The 10,773-nt window shown below is 39.2% G+C and overlaps 1 pseudogene; it reads left to right on the forward strand.

Moving 5' to 3' along the window:
• On the forward strand, positions 7,877-9,972 carry Gm7048 (predicted gene 7048; annotated as a pseudogene).

A 10,773-nucleotide genomic window follows, 5' to 3' on the forward strand; every position in this document is an offset into this window, starting at 1 on the left:
TCACATGGTATGTGCTCACTTCTAAGTAGATATTAGGCAGAAAGCATGGTATACCCACAATACAACTACAGAACCATATGAAGCTCCAAAGGAAGGAAAACCAGTGAGTGGATGTGTCAGTCATACTTAGAAGGGGAAAAAAATAATAAAAGGAAGAGGGTTGGAGAGACTATTAAGGGACAGAGGAACTGGAGGACAAAACAGTGGTAGAATTGGGTATAAGAAGAAATAGATGAGATATACAGGGGGTTGGAAAACTGAATAGAGGTCTGTAGCAATGGGGAAGGGACCTGGTCATACCAACAACAAAGTCCCAGATACCAGGAAAGCAAGAGCCTCTCAGGATCCCATGGGGATGACATTAGCTGAAATACCCTACAAAGGGGAAGGAGAACCTATCAAAACCATATCCAGAGGTTAGGTACCCTCTGGTCCCATTTAAGGGATGTGGCCACACACCAATCTCCAAAATTTAAACCTAGAATGCTCCTGTCTAAAGGAAATACATGGACAAAAAGTGGAACAGAGACTGAAGGATATGCCATCCAGAGACTGCCCCATATGGGGATCCATTCCACATGCAGACACCAAAGCCAGTTACTATTGCTGATGCCAAGAAGTGCTTGCTAACAGGTGGAGCCAGATAGAGTTTGTCTCCTGAGTGGCTCTGCCAGATCCTGACCAATACAGATGCAGATGCTCCTAGCCAAACATGGGACTTAGCACAGGGACCCCAATGGAAGAGTTGTGGAAGCACGGAAGGAATTGAAGGGGCCCTGTCTGGATCCGTGGGAGGAGATGCCATTGGTCCTATGAAGGCTTGATGCCCAGTGTAGAGGAATGCCAGGGCAGTGAGACAGGAGCAATGGGTAGGTAGGGGGAACACGGACAAAGAAGAAGGGTAAGAGGAGATGGGATAGGAAGTTTCCAGAGGAGGAACTGGAAAAAAAGATAATATTTGCATTGTAAAATAATAAAATATCCAATTAAAAACTTGGATATAAAATAATAGTGACTAATGAGTTCATGATAAATCACAAGTTCAAATATAGGTCTTGGATTATTCTAAGTAGGGACTGAGTTTTAGTTACTAAGAAAACTACAATCTCAAGTTTTACTGTGAGTAAATAAAAGTGTTCAAACAATAAACATGTATCCAAAAAGGTTATCAATACACATGATTCAGATTAATATCAGGATCTCCTTTAGGAAATGGGAATTTTCAGCTAATCCCTTAGTTGCAGCAACAATAAAAATAATGTCAAAAAACTTCTCCACACTGAGAATTTATTCCATGGCAACTAAAATTGAAATCCTGAAGGTGCACCCTGGGTGATCAGCCTCTGAAATGGAAATCCTCTTAGTAAATATCTGCCATGATTCAATGAAGTACTAAGAATGAAGAGAGAACTAGTCCCATAGATATGTCTAGAAATATTATATTTCATTAACATATAAATAAAAGAGGAATGCTGTGAGGTGGAGCAAGAGACAAACAGAATTGTGAGGCGACATGTGGAGTGAATTTAGCAAATATGAGTAATATTTCCTATGGAGTTGCAAGGAAAGAAAGAATTAAGACTGAAAGCCAGCAGTGTAAATATCCTGGAGGGTAAGATTTTTAGTGTAAGTGTCTTAATTAGGGTTTTATTGCTGTGAACAGACACCGTGATCAAGACAAATATTATAAGGGGTAACATTAAATTGGGGCAGGGTTCCAGATTCAGTGATTCAGTCCATTATCATCATGACAAGAAGCATGGAAGTGTCCAGGAACACAAGATCCAGAAGGAAATGAGAGTCATACCTGTTGATCCAAAGACAAACTGGAGAGACTGTATCTTCCCCACTAGGCAAAACTGCTAAAAGCAATGTGGCAGATGACAAATTAGGGAAATGACTCAACAGATGAATGGATGAATGGGTATTGTCTCAAAAATATCAGCTCCAGACCAACTTGACTTAGGATCCGCAGCACAGGAACAAGAGCACACACTGTCCCTCTACTTGACATGGTCCTTTGTGATCCATAGAGTTCCTCCCTCATTTAAAAGACTTTGCTGCAACTGAAGCAATTTTTCACCTTTCATCTATCCAAAGCACTCCAACTTCTGAATGTATGTATTTCCCTCAGCACTTTTCAGCTGAGTTTATTTTTAATGTTGAACCTTAGGGAAAAAAATCACTAAACTGGGGTTTGGCCTAGCAAGTGAAACTCTGAGTGCTCACAAACTGCTACATCAATGCAAGCACTGTCTAGACATCTAGACAATATTAAATAACTCACAGGAGAAGAGCTTTAGAAAAGGAATCAGGTATGTGTCTGTGCCAAAGACCCTCTGGGTCCCTTGTCTGCATGGAAGAGGTCACTGGGTGCAGATGGGCAAGTAGTTGGTGGGAGTGACAGACGAACCAACAGGCGAGATTGTGTAGAATCTGAATGTATTTTGTCAGGTTGAGCATCAAACTTTTTATACAGCAGAACAGCAAGAAACCAGATGAGATACAATCCACCAAGTTACAGTCATGCAATACAAAAGGAATGTATACATCAAATGAAGGGGGTACCAGGCCGCTTCCACAAAGAAGGGAGCCAGGTGTAAAGGTAGTCTATTGGTAAGCCAGGGGTTCTACTTTAGCAGACCTTCTCAAGAATACTGCAATATCACAATCCCCCTAATTCCTGGGCCCTGATAATTTCTAGTAACTTTTAAGTATCTGTGGAGAATCTCCATTTGTCAGAAGAATAAACTTGCTTCTAATATGCAATGTAGCCTGTACTGAAGATTTCTATCTCAGTGGGTTTCCCTGGCTCTTTCATGGTAAACACTCTGCAGACCAGCCTTGAGCTGCTTTGGCTCCATCTTTTATAATGATTAATTAGTTACTGAATAGGTAACTTCCTTACTGCATTCCTATTGGATTCCAAGCTCCTTGTCTCTGGAACCCTGGAACACTTGTAGATGCTTACATATGTCAGAATTCAATCTTAAAAGACACTTATAATAAGATATTACTAAAAGAGAGCACGTGGATCCATATACCAGACTAAAGTGGTGATAGGGTATGAGTATACCGGTTAATGAGAATGCCAATACTCCAGGAGGTAAGTTTCCATGAAACTCTTTGATCCTCGTGAGTGATCCCAGGCCTCTTGGCCTGCCAAGTAAACTTCACTGGAGTGTGCATAGTATGTCTGGATATCTCACAACTAATTTTATGATTCCAGGGTGTAGAAACTTGTACTACTGTGATTTTCCTAAGGACAGAAAAATAAAACCAGATTTTTTTTCTTTAGTAATGCAGGTGGTACATGATACAACAGCATTTAAACAACAGAGACAACAATTCTGCCTCTCTTTGGCCTATATTGAAACATCTTGTAGTGTAACTACTCAGTCTTTATAGGAACACAAAATGCATCTGGACCTCCCAGATACTAGGCTAAACATAGTTCTTAAAGTACATACTCTGGACAATACTCTGAAACTTATTGGAATTTAAAAATAGAGCAATTCTATGCTCTTGAGTAACACGGATATTTTCCAATATGTATGGCAAGCAATTATCTGTGATGGATTTTAGTGAGCACATCTACTAAGTGCCACCCTAATAGTTTATTCATAACATTTTCTTTCCATTCAATGCCATCTAAGCTTTCTCTGAGAACATGTATTCTCAGAACAAAAGGGGAAATATTTTATCAGAATGTCTTTGAGGTTTTTTTACTTAAAAACATGTAACAGTTTTCTGATACTGCAAAATAAATTACCACAAAATAGGATTGTAGGGAGTTTGTTTGTCATAAGATAGTCTACAGTTGGTATAGATATGTTCTTTTCTCAAGTAACTCAAAAGGAACACGAGAAAACTAGAAGGCAGTTCCATCCTCATCACAAGGACATAGTTTCACACTTCATAAAATTATATCCTGTTTCATAGTGCTGAGGCACCCCAATTTGGTTTATTACTATTTAATGAACATAAGGTAACAAGTTTCTATGTGGGATTTTCATATTCCAGTTGGGTGGATTTTCCTTGACCTCACCCTAGTCTCCCACAAACAAGATCCATGATCCCATTGCCTATACTGGACTATGTTTACTCAGCATCATTCCTTTTTATTTCTATTGAATCCGCACCAGTTTCCTTTAAAGTTTACTTTAAATTTTAAAAGAAATAAAGTATTATAATTTCAGAAACACAGGTGGAGCTAGAAAATGCAATAAGCACACTAATCCATGCTCAGAAGACAAATACCATGTATTCATTCTCATTTCATAGACTGTAATAAAAATCAGTGTATTATGCTCAGTGCAAATATGGGGAAAGACAAAGACAGTAGAAAGAGGCCATATGAATCATACCACCTTTTTTCAGGTCATGAGCCAGAGGACACTCTGATCTTATAGATCCTAATTGTTACGTGCTTCTCTCCAGTACAAAGAACCCTTACTATAAGTCAAAAGACTTTTTCTCCAACATGAAATCTCTAAATTCTTCTCCTTCCATTGTTATAGAGTATGAAAAAAAACTTAACTGAAAAACTCAGGCCAACACAAGTATTTAGAGAGCAGAACTTTAAGAAGCCATCTAAAATAATGCCTTGCTAAGAAAGTGTATATGCTACCAATTCTCTGTGAAAAATATCTTATTTAAAGTTGTTTATTTTCTTTCTCCCACTGTCTGGTGATTGTCACAGAGGCTCCAGAGGATAACATGATCCTCAATGACCACTAGTTGCTTCAACTCTTCCTCTTCTTCTTGCTCTTCCTCCTCCTATTTGTCTTCCTTCCTGTGTTCTAGAATATGTTCAAATACCCACTCCACCCTTTGGTGCATGATTACATCAAACACCTCCTATTTCTCCCTTTGATTTTCTTTATCTTTATATAACAATTCCTCTATGCCTTGGATGCCTAAACAATTCTCCTTGCTTGGTGACAAAGACACAGTCCCAGGAATGATTGCTCTCTTGTTGAGTAGGCCTTAAATCCAACTAATCCTTCGGTTACCAAGGTGCATGTAGCATTATTGCACCCATAGAGAGAGTTACAATGCCATGGTAATCACTATTGTGGTTCATAGGCAGCATAGCTGGGTAAGCATGTTGGTTGCTCTCCTCCCTTGAAAACTTGCATGCTACTGTGAAATTATAAAAGCTTGTCACAAGGGAGGAAGCTCCTGGGTCACATCATTTTAAAAACGTAACACAGAATAAGTGCTGTGAGAATAGCTATGCTGTTATGCAGAGGACACTGACAAGGAGAAAGTCTTTGTGTAAATCCTTAAAATACCCAGAATATTGTAATACTAACAACCTTAGAACCCATGAAAACAGACTCTGCACATGCAGAAGGTGAGATTGTATAAAAAATTATAATGATAATGGTTACAATGCAGAAATAAAAATATTATACTTAACCAAAGATATCATAATATAAAAAGGTATATGTTCTTATAATAATGAAAAGAAAATGGGAACTTCATACAGATCTACATAAATTCTTATGACTCTTACTAATACAATTTCTTCGTCTAATTTCATATTTTTATGCATTAATTAAGTAAAATTTTGTACTCTTTTTTTCTGCAGATCATTTATTTCAAAGTATTCTAGAAATCAATGTGTATTTGATAGGGTTGTATATATAAACAATGATAAACTACCTCCTAAGCCTATGCATGACCTTAAGTATTTTCATAATATACAACATATCCTGTATGGTGTGTGTGTGTGTGTGTATTAATATTTTTTATATTGTACATTTGGCCGAGTTCATCTGTTCTATCTTTGCCTTCTGATAGTGTTTTCCTTCTCTTTGACAGATTCTATTTGTAAGGCTGTCCTTTGAATTGTTCCATTAGATTATTGGGATTTTCAGCTTCATGTTCATTTTAGAGTCCCCCTCAATGTTTCTATCTATTGAATTCTGCTCACAAGTACTGCATTTTCCTTCTCTTCTCCACCAGCCTTATCTTTTTTTTAATTAGTTTTTTTCTCATTTACATTTCAAATGCTATTCCAAAAGTCTCCCATACCCTCTACCTCCACTCCCCTACCGCCCACTCCCACTTCTTGGCCCTGATGTTCCCCTGTATTGAGGCATATAAACTTTGCAAGACCAAGGGGACTCTCTTACCAGTGATGGCCGACTAGGCCATCTTCTGCTACATATGCAGCTAGAGACACCAGCTCTGGGGGTACTGGTTAGTTCATATTGATGTTCCAAGGGTTGCAGACACCTTTAGCTCCTTGGGTACTTTCTCTAGCTCCTCCTTTGGAGGCCCTGTGTTCCATCCGATAGCTGACAGTGATCATCCACTTCTGTGTTTGCCAGACACCAGCATAGCCTCACAAAAGACAACTATATCAGGGTCCTTTCAGCAAAACGTGCTGGTGTATGCAATGGTGTCAGCATTTGGAGGCTGATTATGAGATGGATTTCCGGATGTGGCAGTCTCTAGATGATCCATCCTTTCATCTAGCTCCAAACTTTGTCTCTGTAACTCCTTCCATGGGTGTTTTGTTCCCAATTCTAAGAAGGGGTAGTGTCTACACTTTGCTCTTCTTTCTTCTTGAGTTCCTTGTGTTTCGCAACTTGTATCTTGGGTATTCAAAGTTCCTGGTCTAATATCCACTTATTAGTAAGTACATATCATGTGAGTTCTTTTGTGATTGGGTTACCTCACTCATGATGATACCCTTCAGATCCATCCATTTGCCTAGGAATTTCATAAATTCATTCTTTTTAATAGCTGTGTAGTACTCCATTGTCTAAATGTACCACATTTTCTATATCCATTCCTCTGTTGAAGGGAATCTGGGTTCTTTCCAGCTTCTGGCTATTATATATAAGGCTGCTATGAACATAGTGGAGCATGTGTCCTTCTTACCGGTTGGAACATCTTCTAGATATATGCCCAGGAGAGATATTGAGGGATCCTCCGGTAGTACTATGTCCAATATTCAGAGGAACTGCCAGATTGATTTCCAAGGTGGTTGTACAAGGTTGAAATCCCACCAAAAATGGAGGAATGTTCCTCTTTCCCCACATCCTTGCCAGCATCTGCTGTCACCTGAATTTTTGATCTTAGCCAATCTGACTGATGTGAGGTAGAAACTCAGGGTTGTTTTGATTTGCATTTCCCTGATGATTATGGATGCTGAACATTTTTTCAGGTGCTTCTCAGCCATTCAGTATTCCTCAGGTGAGAATTCTTTTTTACCTCTGAGCCCCATTTTTTAATGGTGTTACTTGATTTTCTGGAGTCCACCTTCTTGACTTCTTTATATAAATTGGATATTTTCCCCTATCTGATTTAAGATTGGTAAAGATCCTTTCCCAATCTGTTGGTGGCCTTTTTGTCTTATTGACAGTGTCTTTTGCCTTACAAAAGCTTTGCAATTTTATAACGTCACATTTGTCAATTCTTGATCTTACAGCAAAAACCATTGCTATTCTATTCAGGAATTTTTCCCCTGTGCCCATATCTTCAAGGCTTTTCCCCACTTTCTCCTCTATAAGTTTCAGTGTCTCTTGTTTTATGTGGAGTTCCTTGATCCACTTAGATTTGACCTTAGTACAAGGAGATAGGAATGGATCAGTTCACATTCTTCTACATGATAACAGCCAGTTGTGCAAGCACCATTTGTTGAAAATGCTATCTTATTTCCACTGGACAGTTTTAGTTCCCTTGTCAAAGATCAAGTACCATAGATGTGTGGGTTCACTTCTGGGTCCTCAATGACTGTTGAGAAGGCAAGAAACACTCTAGTTCAGAGACAAACTCTCACATATGGAATATAATCCCAATTTTTCAGCTCTGGACAGAAATATATATGAAAAAAAGGTAAATAAGATCAGTAGGTGTGCTCATTGAACACAGAGGCAGCATTAGGTGATTTGTGTGGTCCTGTAGTCAGCATAGCCAGGCCTATATACAAGCAACCATATCCAAGGGAGGTGTTGACACTGATCTTGGCACCACCTACTCCTGTGTGGCTGTCTTCCAGCATGAAAATGTGTAAATAATTACCAGTGACAAGAGTAAACACACCACACTTGTCTGTGTAGCTTTCACTGACACAGAATTAACTGGGAATGCTGTGAAGTATCTGGTTTAAATGAACTCCACCAACACAGTTTTGATGCCAAATGTCTGATTGGATATAGGTTTGACGATGCTATTGTTCTGTATAATATGAAACACTGGCCCTCATGGTGGTAAGTGATGCAGGCAGGTCCAAGATCTAATTCAAATACAAAAGAGAGACAGATTCTCCCCAGCAGAAGTGTACTCAATGGTTATGAAAAAGATGAAGGAAATTACAGAAGCTTACCTTGGAAAGATGGTTATCAATGCTATGGTCACTGAGGCAGATTACTCCAAGGACTCTCAGAGGAAGGCAACAAAAGGTGCTTGAAATACTGCTGGCCTCAACAGACTTTGAATTTTCAATGAACCAACTGCTGCTGCTATTGATTATGGTTTGGATAAGAAGGTCACACCTGAAAAGAAAGTTTTGATTTTTTACTTTGGAGGTGCCACTTTTGTTGTGCTAATTATCACTATTGAGCATAAAACTTTTGAAGTCAAATCAACAGCTGGAGAAACCTACTTGGGTGGAAAAGACTTTGACAACTGAATAGTCAAACAACCCATTGTTAAGTTTAAGTGAAAGCACAAGAAGATATCAGTGAGAACAGCAGAGCTGTCGAGCTCCTCTGCATTGCCTGTGAGCAGGCCAAGGGTATCCTCTTCTCCAGTACCCAGGCCAGTATTGAGATTGATCATCTCTATGAAGGAATTGACTTCTATTACTCCATTACCAAGGCTCAATTGGAGGGATTAAATGTTGAACTGATCTGTGGTGAACTGGACCCTGCAGAAACAGGTCTTCGAAATGCCATTTAGACAAATCACATATCCATGATATTGACCTGGGAAGTCTTTTTTTTTTTACCAGCATCCCCAACATTCAGAAACTTCTGCAAGACTTCCTCAATGAAAGCTAACTGAACATGAGAATTAACCCCAATGCAGCTGTTGCTTATGGTGCAGCTCTCCAGGAAGCCATTCTAAGTGAAGACAAGTCTGAGAATGTTCAGGATTTGCTGCTCTTAGATGTCACTCCTCTTTCCCAGGGTATTGAAACTGCTAGTGCAGTCAAGACTGTCACAATCAAGCACAATATCACCATCCACACCAAGCAGACACAGACTTTACCACCTACTCTGACAACCAGCCAGGTGTAATCATTCAGATGTATGAAGGTGAAAGGGACTTCATAACCAAGGACAACAACCTGCTTGGAAAGTTGATGCACACAGACATACCTTCAGCACCCTGAGGGGTTGCTCAGTTTGAATTTACTTTTGACATTGATCTAACGGCATCCTCAATGTTTGTGTTGGAAATAAAAGCACAGGGAAGGAGATCAAGATCACAATCACTAAAGACAAGAGCCTCTTGAGCAAGGAGGCTATTGAGTGTGTGGACCAAGAAGCTGAGAAGTACAAATCTGAGGATGAGAAGCAGAGAGATGAGGTTTCCTCCAAGAATTCACTAGAGCCTTATGCCTTCAACTGTTGATTATGTGAAACTTCAAGGAAAGGTTATGATGAGGACACACAGAAGATTCTTGGCAAGTGTAATGAAATCATCAGCTGTCTAGATAAGAACCAGACTGCAGAAAAGGAAGAATTTTAGCATCAGCAGAAAGAACTGGAGAAAGCCTACAATCCTATCATTATCAAGCTGTACCAGAGTGCTCATGGTGTGCTTGGAGGAATACCTTGTGGCCTCTCAGGTGAAGGCACTCCTCTATCTGGTTGTGCTTCATAAGGCCCAACCATTGAAGAAGTGGATTAAGTCAATCCAAATACTAGGGTATAGCATTATTCCATAGGGTGATGTTACATGACAGCTGTAATATGGAATGTATAGTAAAACTATTTAAATTATCACAAAAAAATCACTGAGTAGGAGGTGTGTGTGTATGTTTGTAGCTATAAAGAAAATCATAAAAAGACATACTGCTATACCAATATATATGTACCTCTCTCAGTCCTCATTAAAAAGGCTTCAGCTTACAGTAGATTTGAACTAGAATATAGACCTACAACAGGAGAATGTAAAAAAAAAAAGAATGAAAGACTTTGGAGCACTTAGTCCTAAGTGGTGTATCTTCGAAGCCCCCCATTATACCCATACAGAAAGATTGAAAAATCCAGAAGAGAGTGATGATTCCAAGAAACAGGATCTGTGTATGCATCAAGGCTGACACACAGGAACTCAAGACAAACCTGCAATGTCTACACAGGTTCAAGTCCAGTTGGCTCCTACTGGGAGACAGGGAGTGAGCATGGGTTTCCATCACTACTAGGAAGATATTTCAATAAATACATGATTGGTATTCTCTCCAAGAATCTCACTGTGTGTATTAGCCACACTTCAGTGGACAACACAAACTAGCTCAATGGCATTTTTAAAGTTTTTGGTTCAGTTTTGGTTGGTTTTGTTTGGTTTGGCATCCTTTGCTTAGGTTTGGGTTTTGTCTGCAATGTCTTTTGCATGTTGACGCCTGTTTGTGTGTGTGTGTGTGTGTTGTGTGTGTGTGTGTGTGTGTGTGTGTGTCTGTGTATGTGTGTGTTTGTGTATGTGTATGTGTATTTTTTTGTAGGTGTATGTTTGTGTATGTGTATGTTTGTGTGTGTTTGGATTCTTTAAAATAATTAGCAAGGCATGGTTCAATGACACAAAACTACA

The sequence above is a fragment of the Mus musculus genome, chromosome 5, assembly GCF_000001635.26.
Source record: "Mus musculus strain C57BL/6J chromosome 5, GRCm38.p6 C57BL/6J".
In the NCBI taxonomy this organism is placed as follows: Eukaryota; Metazoa; Chordata; class Mammalia; order Rodentia; family Muridae; genus Mus; species Mus musculus.